Genomic DNA, 16,725 nt, shown 5'->3' with positions numbered 1-16,725 from the left:
AGTGTGCAAGAAAATGTAGGACCAAGTTACCAGTATTTAACATCGAGAGAGAATTTAGCTTTTAAATATAGAACTGTTCAGGCTAGGTCACTTGTAAACGTTGTTTTTGTTATAGTAGGATTGTGCGAACATGGAGCTTTTAGAGCAGTTAAGTGGCAGGAGATGGAGGGACAAGCCCCAGCTTCACGGGCCTTTGGTTCACACACAGCTACCTAGCCCAGTGCCTCTGTTCACGTAACTGGTGTGCATCCACAAGAAACCAAATGGCAACATCTTCCCTATGAAGTTAAATGCATATGTACTTGAGCAGTGTGCCATGAGGCAGATCTTAATTTAAATATAAAGGAAATCAAGTGGGGAGTGACTTCTTGAAAGCGCTTGAGTGCTCAACAGGAGCTTTAGTCTAGAACTTGTGTTGCAGACACTGTTGCCCTATGTCTGACTTTTCCTATTGCCTCAAACAATAAGAGATTGCAAACAAGTGTTCTGCATCCCCAGCTTATCACTACAATACTTGAGAAGTTCAGAGAAAAGCAATAATGAAAGTTAGGATTGTCATTCATGTCAAGGACTATAAAAGAGAAATAATGGTATATGTAGATATAAAAATGACTGAATAAGAAAAAGTAAATTCAGAATTTGTTTTACTCTAGGTCTTAAAACCAAAGAAGCAAGAGGTATTCAATAAAAAAACAGTATGTCACTGAAATGTAAAACTTAGAAAGAGCTGCCTCCCCCAAATGGTCTTTTATAGAGAAATAAATCATCAAAAATGTAATAGCAAGTCAATAATTTAGGAGGGCCAAGGCTTTATGTCAGGTTTCAATTTAATATTTAAATATTATATATTTGGATATTTTTATACCTTTTTCTAGAGCATCTCATCTAGCCCGTGTCCATGACTGTATGGATATCGGATCTCATTTGGTGTGCAGTTCTCAGATGAGGGTATCAGATTTCATTTGGTGCACAGTTTTCAGCTGAATAGTTTTTACATTCCAGTACCTTAATTTGTTCAGCAGGTTCTGCCCATTATGTTCCTCAGCAGGTCATTGTATGATCAGCATGACATTATAACCACTTTCTCCTCTGCGAGGTACTTTTATTAGATGGAGGCTTCAAAGTAACCAGTTTCTAAATATTTATTCACTTCAAAATTAATTCTATGACATGGCAAAGTTGCTGAGAATGCTCTTATATTGAGCCTAATATGAAATGAATAATAATAATGATGATGATGGTAATAATAATAGTAATAATAATAATAGGGATCTGCAGCCACAATTCAGCTTGCTCAGTGTCAGTAACATGAACTCCCAACTACTCAGTTGTCCCTTTTACGGACCTCAGGGCTGCAGCCAACTGACAACATCCATACTTAGTTTGCTCATTCAATTTCCCTGAAAGTATCAGTCATACGCTTGAAAGTATGAACAACAGATTATTTACGAGGTTAAAAAAAAATCCCTGCAAGTTTCCTGCATATCGTTCCTAGCAGGACATTTCTCAGAGAGGCGTATTACAGCACTGTGTTCCCTCTTACAAGTTTTCTGTCAATCTGTATCAACCTTGTCCTTAAACAAGATTATTTCAGAAGAAACCTGCAAACGTTGTGTTCATTCATCTACAATGTTTTTCAAGAAAGGAAAAATAAGAATATTATCATCAGGCCAGTGTCTTTTGTTCCCCTCCTCCCCCCAGTTAATGATACTGGAATCCAAACCATGCTAACCGTGGCAAGTACAGCGCAGCTCCACCCTGGAAAGCAAAGCAGAAAAAACAGTGTGAATATAGGAATATGTGAATAGTATCTAGTTCAGTGAGCTCTCAGGAAGGAAACTATACAAAAAGCAAAGTTTGAGGAAACTTCCCAAGTCGAGACTGATTTTTTGTTCTGTTTTTACTATAATAAAGCCCCTGAAAGGGAACAGGTACAAATTTAGCTTTTGTAGATTCAGTTCAAGGCAAACTGTGAACTCCAGTATCAATTGTGAGGGTGGTTTGGGGGGGGGCAGGGATACAGTTAATTTCTCAGGGCAAGTTTATTCAAGTTCATCATCGTTTTTCCTTTAATCTTTTGTACAATGCGATTTAACAACACTTGCACAGTCAGAGCAGTACAGCTCTTTCCTATTGTGTGGATGAATTTACGTGGGTACAAAGCATGCTTCTGTTAGCATGACTTGTTTTCATATGAGAAGGAAAAGAACTGTCCTGATGTATCGAAAATGTATAGTTGTATGCTTGCGTCTATGCCAGAATTGTTCCAGAGGAGGAACTGATTAATGCAGAGGGTGAGGTGTACTGGAGAGTGTGCTCTCACATGGAGGTACAAGTTCAGTGGCACAGTTGTGGCTATTAAGCTGTGGAGACCCTCTACACACAGCGTGAATTGCTCTGCTACTAATAAGGCAAATATTACAGCAAGATTGTCATGATTGTAGAAGTTAACATATAATACCAAACGTGTATGCATTCGGATTAAGTTATGAAAGAGTAACATGGCAAAACCTTTAGTCAATATTGTGTTAGCCTGGACATGAAATAGAAATGTGAGAGTCCATATCCCATCCTGTGTGTACTGCTGTTTAAAAAATGCAAATAGATCCAAGCTTGTGTACGTATGTGTATTCACAGAAACGTGGAATAAGATGTCTTAAACAGTTCAGTATTGTTAAACAGTTTATTGTGTACTTTGCCGCACAATGCAAAGGCAAAAGAACTTGATTTTTTTAGGAAACAGCAAGAGTCACTTTTATACTCAGTTGTGATTGTGCTGAATGTATGAAGCGCAAGTGAAGAGGCCCTTCCTGAATCCCTGCTTCAGCTTTATGGTTATGTTTTCCCGTCTACATCTTTTGTACTTTGGCAGCAAGTTTTTAAAAGCTCACTTATGGATAAAAAAGGAAACCAATTTGAGATGATGCTCCTAGATCAACACCTTAAGAGAGATCCTCGATACTATTTCGTTCTCACCGTCAAAGCAAACACTCTTCTTTTGAGCTATTTTAGAACCACAGGACAAACTTAGCAGCAAATTTTGCCACATTTGTCCAAAATGAGCTAGAGAAATATCTCAGCCATATGGAAAATACAATGAATTTATCTCTGCTGATCACATTGCTTTGACAGTAGGGGATGAAATCTGCAGATAGGCACAGTGAATGAAGATCCTACTAGATGTTTTGATGCTTATCTAAACTTTTTTCACTTAAAACCTTTTGGTTCCTCTTCATTTCAAAAGGCATTTTGAATTCAAATGTCCTACAATATATTTTTTCCCCAAAACATCGAGTGAATGCTACAAACCAGCCAACTGACACATCTCAGAAGTTCTGTATCATCAAATGAAAAGCTATGTACGGTCAAATTAAAGATCCATTATCTTATCTCCAATGCTGGCCAAGAAAGCAGATGCCATTCAGAAAATACAAACAGTAAGCGTTAGCTAAGAACACTTCTCCAGAATTTGTTTTCAGCCTCCAGCAATTCAGGTTTCACAGGCCAAGGGTGGTATCTTGCACGGAATAGTCTTGACGGACATTTCTTACACCAGTTTGCTCAAGCCTTGGATATCTAAATTTTCATCAACCGTAACATCTCACAAGTTCCACTATGAAACCTTATTACAAAAGAATCTCACTCTGGGCCTACTGCTCAGTTTCATCTGATGTTCCCTAGCCTGATATTGTAAGGGAGAGTGATTAATTACCCTCTCCATATCATTTGTGATTTTATGTGTGGTATATATCCCACCTCCACTGTCCTACCGTGCTTTGCTCTGTTTCCCAGGCTGAAGCTTCCTGGGCTATTTAGTCACTTGTAAACGAAGGGTGGGGAAATTCGGGTTTCTCTGTGCACTTTTTCACTAATGATTTTGAAGTAAATAACTACCGATAATGTGCACAAATTACAAAGAGAAAGTAATGAGCAGTCATTAGCTATCAAAGTCCTTTGGGAAATGACAGGCAATTCAAAGTAAGTGACAGGATTGCCACGAGGACTAGATACACAAGCAGTGATCAAGTAAGGAAGGAGTTTGTTTTACATCCATGAGCAACACCATGGAGATGGATACTCGGGCTTTGCCTACAGTTTTAGTGTACGTGCTTAGAAAAGCCCAGCAGAGAACCACAGAAATACTCTAGCCTCTACATAATGGCTTAAAGTGAAAACCCCAAAGGCCCAGCTTTGTCAAACCTCCTTCTATGTACTCATCAACACGAGTTTCCTTGCTAATTCAGCACTTTCCAAAGACTACTTTGCAAAGAAAACTTAAGCAACTACATTTCTCATATAAACTCCTAAGGTTAGCTGAGCCAAATGCAGGTCAGAAAATGTAATTAAATACTGAAATAAGTTACCACAGCTGTGTGCATACACCAACAGATGGCAAATCTACCACAAGCAATTGATCCTTTTTTTTTTCTATACTGAATCTCACATACTTTTCTATTTTTCCAAAACTTGCTTCATTGTATTTCTTCAAACCTGTTTAATCCTTGAAGCTGAAACCAAGCCTGAAAAATTCAACTTGAATTCACAGTGAATTTTGCTTCAGAATAAACCATCATGATGTTCCAATATGCAAATGTATCAACAATGATGAATACTTAAGGAACTGATTGCATCCAAAATCATCATGATCTCAGTCTTCAGGGAAGTTTTTGTGACAGCAGAGGGTGTTACTTCTGAAATGAAACAGAGCCAAAGATGTTGCCAGTTCCTAACTTTAGCTAGGAACCCACATACCATGCCTCAAACCAATAGCCTAATCATCTCAGGTAAAAATTCTTCCCATTTTGGAACATTATAATTAACTTCCTACTGAGCCCCGCTTAGAAAAATGTCTCAACCTGGAAGATTCAATAGGGACTTGGTATCTGTCAGAAATAATTCAGCAGTAGCTGTTTGTGTCTTGCAGTGTAAAGATACGGATTTACAATAATATATTTAGAAATTGTTTTCTCCTTATTGTGGAACAAAAGGACTTGACTGCATGAGTAATAGATATATTACTGGGAATAGAGAGCAGATCGCTGAATATCACTTCAGTGATACTAGTTTAGGTCTTCAGATAATTGCCATAGCAGTAGTGCTTAAAGAATTGCCGCTACTGGAGGAAGAGAAATCAGCATACCTTCCCAATCCACTGCCATTCTCCTAGCTCCTGGGGGTCAACAAAACTTGAATTGATTGCTATTTCTTCTCCACAATTATCAAGGTTATTTTCAAGCCATCTTGACTTTGCTTCTGTTCCAATTGGGGCACAACTTGACTCATCAGTTCTTTATTTGGAACACACATCACATTTCTTCACTTCATCAGTTCTCCTCCCAGTGAGGTCACTTGTTTGTGGCCATTCAATACTTCCTGCAAATGCCCGTTTCTGGGTTTAACGCATTTTCATATTGTCCCATGCAAAGAGTCTTGCTTAGAGTCACCGTTCAGCCAAGTATGCATTTTGTGGCAGTGTGACTTCGGGTTCAGCAGGATATAAGCACATAGTAAAAGCTGAGGACGTTCTGAAATACACTTCAGAAGCAGTATCTGAAGCCAAACTTTTTTTCCATTAAAAATGGTGACAATATTCATGATAATTTCAATGGGAGCATGATCATTCTGTAAGTAATTGCTATCAGGAATTTAATTTAAACCTCATTTGACTGACATTTCTTGTTTGCAAGGTATCTATTTTAGGAACAATGTCTTGCTAGTATATCTCTCTTCATCTTAGTCATGACTGATAACAGAATAATCATCTCAACTACTTTCCTTTTCCTGCATAATGGCTTTACCGCATTTTTACATACCAAACATACAAGAATAGAAACAATTAGACAAATAACAGTATTATATGCAGATGAGCAGGGAAATGACTAGAACTTACTTGAAACTCTATACTAGGCTGGATCTCAGGCTGAGAAGCCTCTACAGTCATGTATTGGTTTGTTTAAAAGACTATGGAAAGTTGCAAGTTTGCCTTTGCAGCATGCCTCTAACTCACGTTACTCTCAGTTGGCATTGCACACGTGTATTAAACACAGAATCGCAGCGTACTGCAGCTCTGACCTGCTCCCTGCTCCACATGCTGCCCTGCAAGAGTTAACTGCTCAGTCCTGTCCATGCTATCTGATAACACTGCCTGCCAGCAAAGTCAAAACTATTTATCCCAGTCACATTGTGCTTTCCCAGGACAAATCTGAAGCGACGATTACAATGGCAATTTATCTTTAAACACTATCTTTCATACAGGCAACTGCCACAAAATGCTTTACAGTTCATTTCATTATCTTGTTTCTTCTACTGCTTTAATAAACGATGGTGGTCATGGGGCAGCTGAATGCCAAGTTAAGAAAGGACGTTACTTGCAGCTCTTCCCAGGTCTTTGTAATGTTTTCTCATTTGCTGTAAATCTGTGAGGACAAGCGATTATGAAGAGTTTTCAGCAAGTTGACTTTGACACTGAAAGAGGTGCTTCTCCTTTTAATGATGAGCTGTCACAGGCATCGATCAGTATCCATGGCACAACAGATGAAAGCAGTAAAAAATGACAGACGAACAGACTTCTTAATGATAAAGGAAAAATAGAGTGCACGCCATCTGAGAGGCAGATTCTCACCGCCTTTAATGGGAGAGTTTTTTTAGTAAATGTTGTGTGTTGGCTTCAGTGAGAAATGAGAACACTCAATGGAGGAAGCATCTAATAGAATGAGGTCAGACTTTAAAAGAATGGCTACTACCCAGCAAAGCAGAACAGCAGCAGGCCACTACAGAGTAAACAATAAATAATCTTCTGTTCACAGCAAGAATAATGCTTGTAGGGGGTACCTTCAAAACCTTAATGAAGCTACAAAAGGTCAGCTCCAGCCTGGTGTAAGTTTACAACATTTCACCATTTAGCAGTGTTTCACCAAGTTGAAGCAAATTAGAACTGAGCCCCAGAGCTGATGTGGGAAGGCTTTAAAGAATACAGCAGCAAGGAGCTACATCTGGAACCTTGCTGCTGAAATGCTGCTGTTACCTGGACAGTCTTCATGCGGAAGTGGAAAAGGCAAAGGCTGCATCAAAATGAAATTCTATAGCAATGACCTGGTAGTGCTTTTCTCCTTAAAGTTTGGGGGACTTTGTAAACAGGCTTGCTGCTGTTCCAGCGGGGTAGGCAATACGTAATGAAATTACTTGCACCAACAAACTGCTCAGTCTAAGATTGTGCTGCATCGCTGGAACGTGCTCTCTAGGGCTGGTTTTGCACCTCCTCTCTTTTGAAATACAAATGTAGCTCAGCTGATCCTGATCCCATCGCATAAATGGATGGATGCTGAGTACCCTAGAGTTTAGAACCACCAGTGTATCTTACGGCCGGGGAAATAAACTGCTACTTTTATGAAACACTGTGGGTTGTTTTTTTTAAATGTGTAATTCTGAGCATCAACCTTTATCTCATAAAAGGAGGAGGAGGAGGAGGAGGAGGAGGAGGAGGAGGAGGAGGAAGAACCCTTGGTATTTTTTCCTGCACCCAACACAGTCTAGTGGAAGGACAGCAAAAAGCACCAGAGCAGGACTCTTAAAATGAGGAGGATCTGATTTCTTAACATAAAAAAATAATAAGACTCACTTTTAAAATATGCTAACAGTAATATAAAGAAAAAAAGAAATATTGCTGGGTTTGTGTGGGAAGGAAGCATATTTAAATGTAAAATGAATGACGTACCTTGTAATTACAGGAACCATTGAAAGAGATAGTCAGAATTAAAATACTTTAAATATTCACATTGAAATATAAATTTGAAAATTTTGAAGTATGTATAAATGCATATAAACAGAGGCAGATGATAAAGGGCTGAAGTTCATATCAACTCAAAGAAAGAAGGCCTTGTTAAATGAAAGCTAAAATTGTCTCTGAGCTCAGCAGTGAGGGCTTTAGGCAGCATGTGGCTGGGTGAGCAGCTCTGCAACTTCAGATTTAGTGCTAAATTGTGTATTTTAGAGTACCACAACTGCCTCACAATGATGCTTTTCTAAAACACATGAACTCAGAGAACTCTTAAAAATTTAAATTGAAACACCCTGCTAATTCTTGAATCACCAAACAATGGGTGATTAAGCACAATTATTAAGCTTGCAGCAACAGAAGCAACATATTTCTTCTGTTATGACAAAGTCCTCATTGCCTAATGCATTTTTGTAAGACAGTTATAAAATACTTTATGTTTTTACAGACATTTTAGGTCCAGCTATTAATATTGCTTATTTAGCTTACTAGATGGAAGGTGTTTTCACTCAGAGATGATTCCATCTGCATTAACAGCTACAGATAAAACCACGTATCCATTTGATATTGAGACGTGGCATTTTTTTGAGCAAGGATGATGCTTATCTGAGCGCAGAACCAGCACAAGACTCCTACAGTGCCTGGGCCCCATTACAAAGTTAGATACGATTTCAGGGGGGTAAACACATTGTATCATTTTTCTATACAGGAGAACATTTTGCCATAAATATTTTCTTCATAAAAGCTTTTTCCTCCATAAAAAGTTGCACTGAGTGCTCAGCATTTCCTTCCAACTCCCCTCGTGTCACACTGATAGATCTGCTTAACCCACCGATAGCTGGAGAAAGCTCAGGGGAAATGAAAATTGTCATTCCTTGTTTGTCTGCTTGTTTGTTTAACTTCAACCCCTCAGTTCTGGCTTCTTTTAAAGTTGTTTTGAGACTCTGGGAGTGCTTTTTTAATGCTATTGGCATGTCAAAGTGACACCTACATTTCATTATACTCTATACAGCTGGAAAAAAAAGACAGTTCACCTACAAAACACCTTGGCTGCTGAGCACAACCAAACAGCTCCTCACCAAAGCACCAGAGCGGGTGATTAATCTGCACAGGTTGGTGGTTCACTTTGAAAAGCACCCGCCAAAACAACCGCGGATGCATCCCCCTCCAACACTGCTGTCTACATGTACTGTCTACAAACACACCATCCAAGGACCTCAGTCTCTCCTCCCTCAAAATGTTTTTGAGCAGGAAATCACAGTTTGAGCTTTCATGGGGGTCCTTAACCCTGCAAACGACAAGCAGGTTGATCAGCCCTATCACAGCCCCAAGCCTGCCTTTGTTTTTATCCCCATCCCACTCTCTTATGTAAAAACATCTTCTGTTTTATCTCCATAGGAGTGCACTGCTTCTCGATTTGTGTCTTAATTTCTTCTCGACTCTGCTGAAAATTATGAAGCACATCAAGTGCCTCAGAACCGGCTGTTTTGCCTCCAGACTGTCCATCTTTCAGCTGGCATCCATTTCATAGAGAGCTGCGAAAACCTTTTTGCATCATCCTTCAGATTTCCAGAGAGATTCAAACTCCTCGGGGAGCTCTAGTCGTACACGTGGGTTATTATAATCCTGGTGCAGCACATTCAGAAATCTCTCAGAAACAGTGTCTGAGAAAGGTCTGCTTCAGCCAGGGTCTGAGCTGGAAACGGTGGGCATTGCTTTCTGCCAGCACGGCAAAACACTGGCTCCGCCGGTGCCGGATGGCTCTTGCATCCTTTTACTACAATCCCCTCCTTTTACTACAAATAAGAAATACACATTTATAAGCCTATAGGTCCATTTTAAATGACTAACCAGTTGAAAGGGGTCACCAAAAAATTTAGTTACTGGGCCAGATCTTGGCTAGAGAAAGCTGGAGTGACTCAGTTTATTTCAAAGCATGAGCTGAACCAGTTGAAGATCTCTTTCCTTGAATTAAAAAACACTTGTAGAAAAAATAGTCGCCATTGTAAAATTTTTAGGATATGAAAAATAGTAACTCGCTCAACATTATTACTAGATAAGGGTAAAAACAGCCCTTAAAACCTCTTTAGCAGGACATTTTCTAATGTATTGTGTTTTAGTTTCTTCTTATAATTACTATACTCATTTTAATACAAATTATTATTTTGTGCACAGATATTTTTTTTGCATGTAATACAGTCCTGAAATGTTTCAATGAAAATTCCACAATATGTAGCTTCTAGTGCGGATATAACCAAACAAAAAAAAAAAAAGAAAAGGTTGGGTTTTATTTTTTCCTTATTGAGCCAAAAATCAGCCGTCATTTCATCCCACTGATACACCTACAGGCAGCATCGTCAACGCGGCGTGCAGCACCCGTACCGCACCGGGGCTCATACCAAAAAGCCTGTTCGTTCTGAACCCAGGCCAAACCGAACCGGTGCAGTCCCGGGTGACACGCTTGCCTCCAGGTGGCTTCTCCAACCCTGTTTCTGATTTGATCGGCCAGGATCAGCTCCCCTTACACCCCAACAAGGAGGCTGTTGTGCTTTGGTCCCCTTTCTCTGCCGCTCTTCCTTTCTCCCCCAAGACTTGTATGTCCATCTCTGGCACATGCTACATTTGCGACCCTCTCTCACAGGGCTGTCCTGGCTGTACAGCCTTACCTTCCTCCACCCTGCACTTGCACTGACATTGTGTCCACCAATTTAATCTGTCTTTATTACCTGTAGTTCCAAGCTGTTTCGGTTCTGTTCCCTTACGGTTCCTCTGTGGTCTCCTGCTGCTACCTATGCCCAAAAGACAGATGAAAGGAGGCTTCACGTGATGGTGGATCCTGACTCTAAATTCCAATCCAAATTGTGATGGTCACAAACCTGGGAGGACACAAATCAAGCCTCTGTTTTGTCTCCATTCTTAATGTATTTTACACCTTGTCTTGCCCTCAAAACAAGGCAAAACTGCATTGCCTGTTTGGCTCATGCCAGAACTCAAGATTTAAATAAGCATTGTTCCTGCTCAAGAAGCCCAAAGCAGGGAGTTGGGGAACTCTGCCTTTCTGGGTGCTTCCCCTCGTTCCTGCTTGGTGCTGTGCCGCACCTGCAGAACTGATCCAAGATGGGGTGACCCAGGTGTCCCCATCCCCATCCACCTTCCAGGTTATCCCCTCCCCTGCTGCCTGCTTCAGAGCTTTCCTTTCTTCTTCTGCATACACAAGTTTTGTTTTCATGCATTGAAAAACAGAGCTCACAAAGATGTGTGTGCAGCTCTGGGGACTCAAAATATTCAACCAATTGAACCAATATTTAAACAACTTTTTTTTGTTGGAAAGCCAGAGGGAGATCACAGCAGTTTTCTCTCACTTCTTCAGAAATTTCCTTGGTATGGGGAGCCAGGCGTTTGCCTCCGAGAGGCAGCGATCCCTGCGTGAGAGGTGGCAGCCGCTCAGTATCACGGAGGTGGGGAAGTGATGGTGAGGAACCACAGAAACAGCAAACAAAACACACCTTGCCAAGCTGGAACTGGTCACTGCCCTTGCACTTTAAACCAAAATCTGAAATCGCTCTTTAATAACTGCACGTGGACAGGATGTTAATTGGGGCGATACGGAACAGCCCAGCACAGCGGGGCCAACAGGAACCTCTAAGGCCGTGCTGAGAGATTGATTGTGCGGTGACTCAGAGAGGGGCCACCCACTGAACCATCCGCCAGCAGCCTCTTCGGCTGAGATGCAACAGCTACACACGCTTCCCTGCCCATCTGTACATTTACAATTCACACAGAGACCTATGAGCATGTGTATATATATACACACACATTATACATCGACATTTAAATATAATATACTGCCAGAGTTATGATTTTTTAAATATCTGAAGGATGTGGTATCTTGGAAACCGATTGCCTCGAGTTGCCCAAATCAATTACAGAGGAATCAACACATTGCTTCAGCGTGGGAGCAGCGAGCGGTGGGCGCTGCCGGCCGGCCCGTCCCCAGGCTGGGAGCACGTCGGGGAACAGCTGAGGCCCAGCCTCTCCGGCTCCCCCTGGTGGCGGGGCGCCTCGGCGCACGGAGCAGCTACAGCGCTTCGTTTCTGCTGCCTTCGAGGGCTTCTTCAGCTGCAAGTTGATTTAAAGGGGGGAAAAATAATTGAAACACAACATACAAAGGGGATATGAATTCCCTTATGCATGCTTGCACAAAATTGGGGGTTTTATTAGCCGATTGTTGCGCAAGGCTTATTTTCTCACAGTTTTTTTCTGCATGTCATTCAGACAATAAGCAACACACTGAAAATCGCCATGTGTGCGTCCTGTTTCTTGATGAGGAAACAGATCATATCAGGCATCGAGTAGGCTCAGAGCACGCTGATGGCAGTAAGAAAGAACATTTTCAGCCAAGCACTCAAGGTTTTATGAGAAAGAATTTTAGATAAATTAATGTTTTGAAGAAATGAAACTCTGAAAACCATGTATTTCTGAAGTGTGATCACAGAGCATGCAAAAATGTATCCATCATCTTCTCGTGGCTCTGAGCGCAATGGGGAGGCAAAAGGCACACTCAGAGGGGCTTTGCCCCACACAGGGTTAAAACAAGGACCCTGTGCCAAGGGTCTCTGCCAGCCGGGAATCGAGGGCCAGGGCTCGCTCGGGTTTACCTGCTGAGGTTCAAACCCTGCTCCTTGGCAGACCAGATTTCATGCGAGGAGCGAATAACCTGATCCACAAACAAGAGCTGAACACATTAATTTGTTTTATCCTTCTCAAATCAGTTTTGCTTCTTTGGCCAGCTCTGTAAAAATGCTGAAATTTTAAATAATGGTCCAAAAATGGGATTATGTAGCTAGGAGAGTGGGTTGCTGAGAGGAGAGATTGCTGAGCTAAATATTTGGCAGAATTAACAAAGTCAGGAAAGACATGTGGGCATAAAGAAATAATTCAATATTAAACTTCTGGCAGAATTCATAAAATCTGTTTATAGTTCAGATCACAGTGAGCCATTTACTTACTATTATTGGAAATAAGGTCTAAGGGATTTTGATTGCAATGGGTTTGCAACTATTACAGCATGAAAGAATATTAAATGACAGAATATTAAGCACAGGCAAATTAAGCTGCAGCCTTCGTTAGGCGCACCTGCCAGGCAGCGCTGGGGAGTGAAAACCTGCTCCCAGGTGCCATCTCGGGGGCTTGGCCGTGCCGAGCTGCAGCCTCCTGGTGCGGTTGCTGCTCTCCTGCGATAGGCTCCAGCCATCTTCGACGGGGGTGTGCTTGCTGGTTGCCTTTTTTTAATTCACTTCAAATTCCCCTCTGTTCCAAGTGCTTCCCTGTGGTTTGTGTTCTTCTCTCTGCTTCCCTTGAGCTCCACCTCCTCGCTCCAGCTTTCTCGTCTTTCATACATTGTTCCATTTCCCCTTTCTTTCCCTTATTCAATTTATATTCCCTTTCCTTTTAGCCTTCACTACCTTTTTCCCCACTGGCCTTGCTCTCCCCACCTCTGCCCTCCCCAGGAGGAAGCCCTGGGAGCAGCTGCTGCTCCAGGCACGGGGCTGGCAGCCCATCTGCACCTGGGGCCACCTGGAAACCCAACGCCAGCTGGAGGAAGGAGATGCTCCTGGGGAAGAACCTCACCCCAGCATCACATGATGGTACCTGGGGCACAGTGGGAGAAGCCAGTCGAGGGAGGGGATCCTGCCCCCTGCTCTGCCCTGGTGAGGCACATCTGGGGTGCTGGGCCCAGTGCTGGGCTCCCCAGTTGAGGAGAGCCAGGGAGCTGCTGGGAGGGGCCAGCGCAGGGCTGGGAAGATGATGAGGGGCTGGAGCATCTCCCCGGTGAGGGAGGGCTGGGAGAGCTGGGCCTGTCCAGCCGGGAGAGGAGGCGGCTGAGGGGGGTCTGACCAACAGGTACCAGGGGCCTTCAGGGCGGGGGCCAGGGGGACGGGGCCAGGCTCCCGGCAGTGGTGCCCAGCGACAGGACAAGGGGCACCGGGCACAAACTGCCACACGGGAAGCTCCTTCTGGACACGAGGAAGAGCTTTGTTCCGCTGAGGGTGGCAGAGCCCCGGCACAGGCTGCCCGGAGAGGCCGCGCAGTCGCCTTCCCTGGGGACACTCCCACCCGCCTGCCCCAGGTGACCCTGCTCTAGCCGGGGGCTGGGCTCAGTGATCTCCAGAGGCCCCTTCCAGCCCCGACCACCCTGTGATTCTCTGATCATTCACTAAGTAACAAGGGGAAAGAAGCATCCAGTACACAGCCACAGCCTTGGTTGTCTGAACCAAACGGTCATCTGGAAAGATGAGACAAGTCCACGGGAGACATCGCTACCATCCCATCCTTTTCTGGGCTGCTCTGGTTCATAAGCCTTAAACCATTAACGAAGTTTTTCAACAGGGCTCCAGCTATTCAGAAGCAAACTTGGCTTAAGGAGAAACAAAAACATTCTCTGACTTGAACTTCAGAAGCTGTTTTGGGAGGGTCTCCCCCCAAGCTCCCCTTCCCCATCCCCTCTCTCGGGGCGTGCACACCCCTCCCTTTGAGCCCCACGTCCCGTCCCTGACCTGAGGGGAGGCTCAGCCACACTGCCCTGCTGCGGGGACTTGTGTTTGTGGCTTCGGAGGGCGCAGGGTGGCTCTGCCCTGGCCTTGCTCCTGCCACAGCTAGAGAACAAACACCTACAGCTGGCGAAGGGCTGCTGGGGGTGCAAAGCCCGGCTGCCGGGGGGACGGGGGCAGGAGACACAGACACCCAGCAAACAGCAAACACACGCCCTCTGCACGAGGTATCTAGCATGTCGGAGGGTTTTGCTGGGTAATTATTTCAGTGATACGTGAGAAACAAGGATCCAGCAGAGCTGGGAGAAAGATCACCTTATTTTCAGGTGGACAGGATAGATGAAATCCAGCACGTCCCTCCAGAACAGGCAATGCTGCTGTCTGCGACGGGGCTTCACGCACAGCTCCTGCCTTCGCCCGGCCAGGCTGGTTCCCCTCGGGAGCAGGCAGATGATACACCTGGCCTCGTGCCCAAATAATAACACTGCAGTCTTGTTTTTAAGGCCTTCCAGACCAAAAGGCAGGGCTGGTTCAAGCAAGTGTCAGTACGTGACCCTTTCCTCTCCCCCATCACTGCAGTGTGAGGTTAGCTGCGCCCAAATCCCTCTGAAGAAAGAGATAACAGAACATCAATTGAAAATTTCACATTAAACAGCAAAGAGGAGGAGACTGGCGGGAAGATTGGGGCTAGTGGGAATTTTTCTTTCAAAAAAATGTTACATGAACTTTTTTTTTAGTGAAACATTTTACATAGTTCAATATTATCCCAGATTTCCAGTAAAAAATAACCAAAACCCAAGGTAAAATATTAAATAAAGTCTGAAAACTTTCAAATCCCCCTGGCAGGAAAAGAGAACTTCCCCTTGCCTCCTCCTTTCTTCCCCACTAAAGCAACACAAACAGCTGCAAGCAAAACACCAGAAAACTCCTTTTTCTTTTTCCTTCTGTTATCATTTCCCCTCACCCTTGGTGGCAGAAGCACGGAGAGAGCGGCTGCCCCTCCTGCCCCAGCTGCTGCACATCACCTCGGCTCACGGAGCAGCTTTGGTACCCGCAAACCTCACTTCTTGTGAGGAAACCAAACCAGAACAGGCACTCGGGCTACGATTTTCAACCACCGGTACACATCCAGTCTGCAGCGCCAGAGCAGAGCCCCCCAGCCCCCCCGTACAGATGCCAAGTCCTGGGCAGTGATCCCGCCGAGGGCAGGGGCAGCTGCTCCGTCCCGTGTCCCTGCTGTCCTTCACACCAAGCGCGAGAAGAGGGTACGCGGAGGCTTTTTACTGCTCCTGAGCAGCATTTGGCATCATGGCCAGGGGTTCACTGCCACCTCCTCGGTCCCCCTGCACCAGCCTCTTGCCCGGTGAAAAACCCTCCTTCTGGCTGCAGCCAACAGTTGCAGAAGTTTCCAGCTGGTTACACACCTCAAGGACTCCTCGGATGGCCACAGACAACACCAGATCTTCTTTTTGAGAGCACTTCTGTTGTAGAAACCCAATGTTCAGACAGGAGAGAATACAAAACGGCTGGAAGGCTCCGTCTCGGGTGGCAAGTCCCTGGGTGCTTCACTTCAATTTCTGGGAAGAGCTCCCTTCGGGTTTGAGCAGATCCAGGGAATCTGGTGCACCTGACACATGCTTGCTCCCCTCTGGCTTGGCAGAAATGCCGGTGTCGAGTCTCTCTACTGTCCTGAAAATCCAATGTAGTTACTGCGGCTGCCCAGCCCCGGGTTAACAAAAACCCAAACAAGTTTACAGCTGATCTGGTTCCTTTAATGCGCTGGTTCAGCTTCTCCAGATGATCTCATCAAAACCAAAGTCAAATCTGAAAGTATCGCTAAGGATACGGATCCCTGTACCAAACCCTTCTGCCTTTATTCCTTTACCCACACACACGTCTGTGTAATTTTTGTTAACTAAAAGGGCAGAGCTAAGGCTGCGCATCAACCTCATCTCAGCCTCCTCATTGCTAAACGCCAGATTCCTTATTTTGTTATTAGATTTCTTTCTCGTTTAGATAAAACTAGTCGCTTATTCTGACATGTGAAGTGTGGGGACAGTTTAAATCATTTTTTTCCCCACTCACCAGGGCTTTTTGCCACCAGGTGGCAATACAGCCACAGCCACCGGCCCTGCTGGGGGCTGGGTTTTCCCCCCACCAGCATCCAAGTTCACCGTCCCCTGTAAATGTGTAACTAAAGCTTTAGCATCAGCCAGGTTTACTTCCTCTGCCTGCTTCTCTCTGGTTTTTTAAGCTCCTCCGCTGCAGCCACCATTGCAGAAGCTGGATGTGGTCTTAGCTCCAAGTTTTGGATGAATTTGGTTGACTTCAGAGCCGTCAGGCTTACATGCAAGAGTCAGGTGAGCACACGTGTGCCCATACCATACCGTGCGCAGGATG

This window comes from Falco rusticolus, chromosome 14, assembly GCF_015220075.1.
Source record: "Falco rusticolus isolate bFalRus1 chromosome 14, bFalRus1.pri, whole genome shotgun sequence".
NCBI lineage: Eukaryota > Metazoa > Chordata > Aves > Falconiformes > Falconidae > Falco > Falco rusticolus.
Note: the sequence above shows the minus strand (reverse complement) of the source record.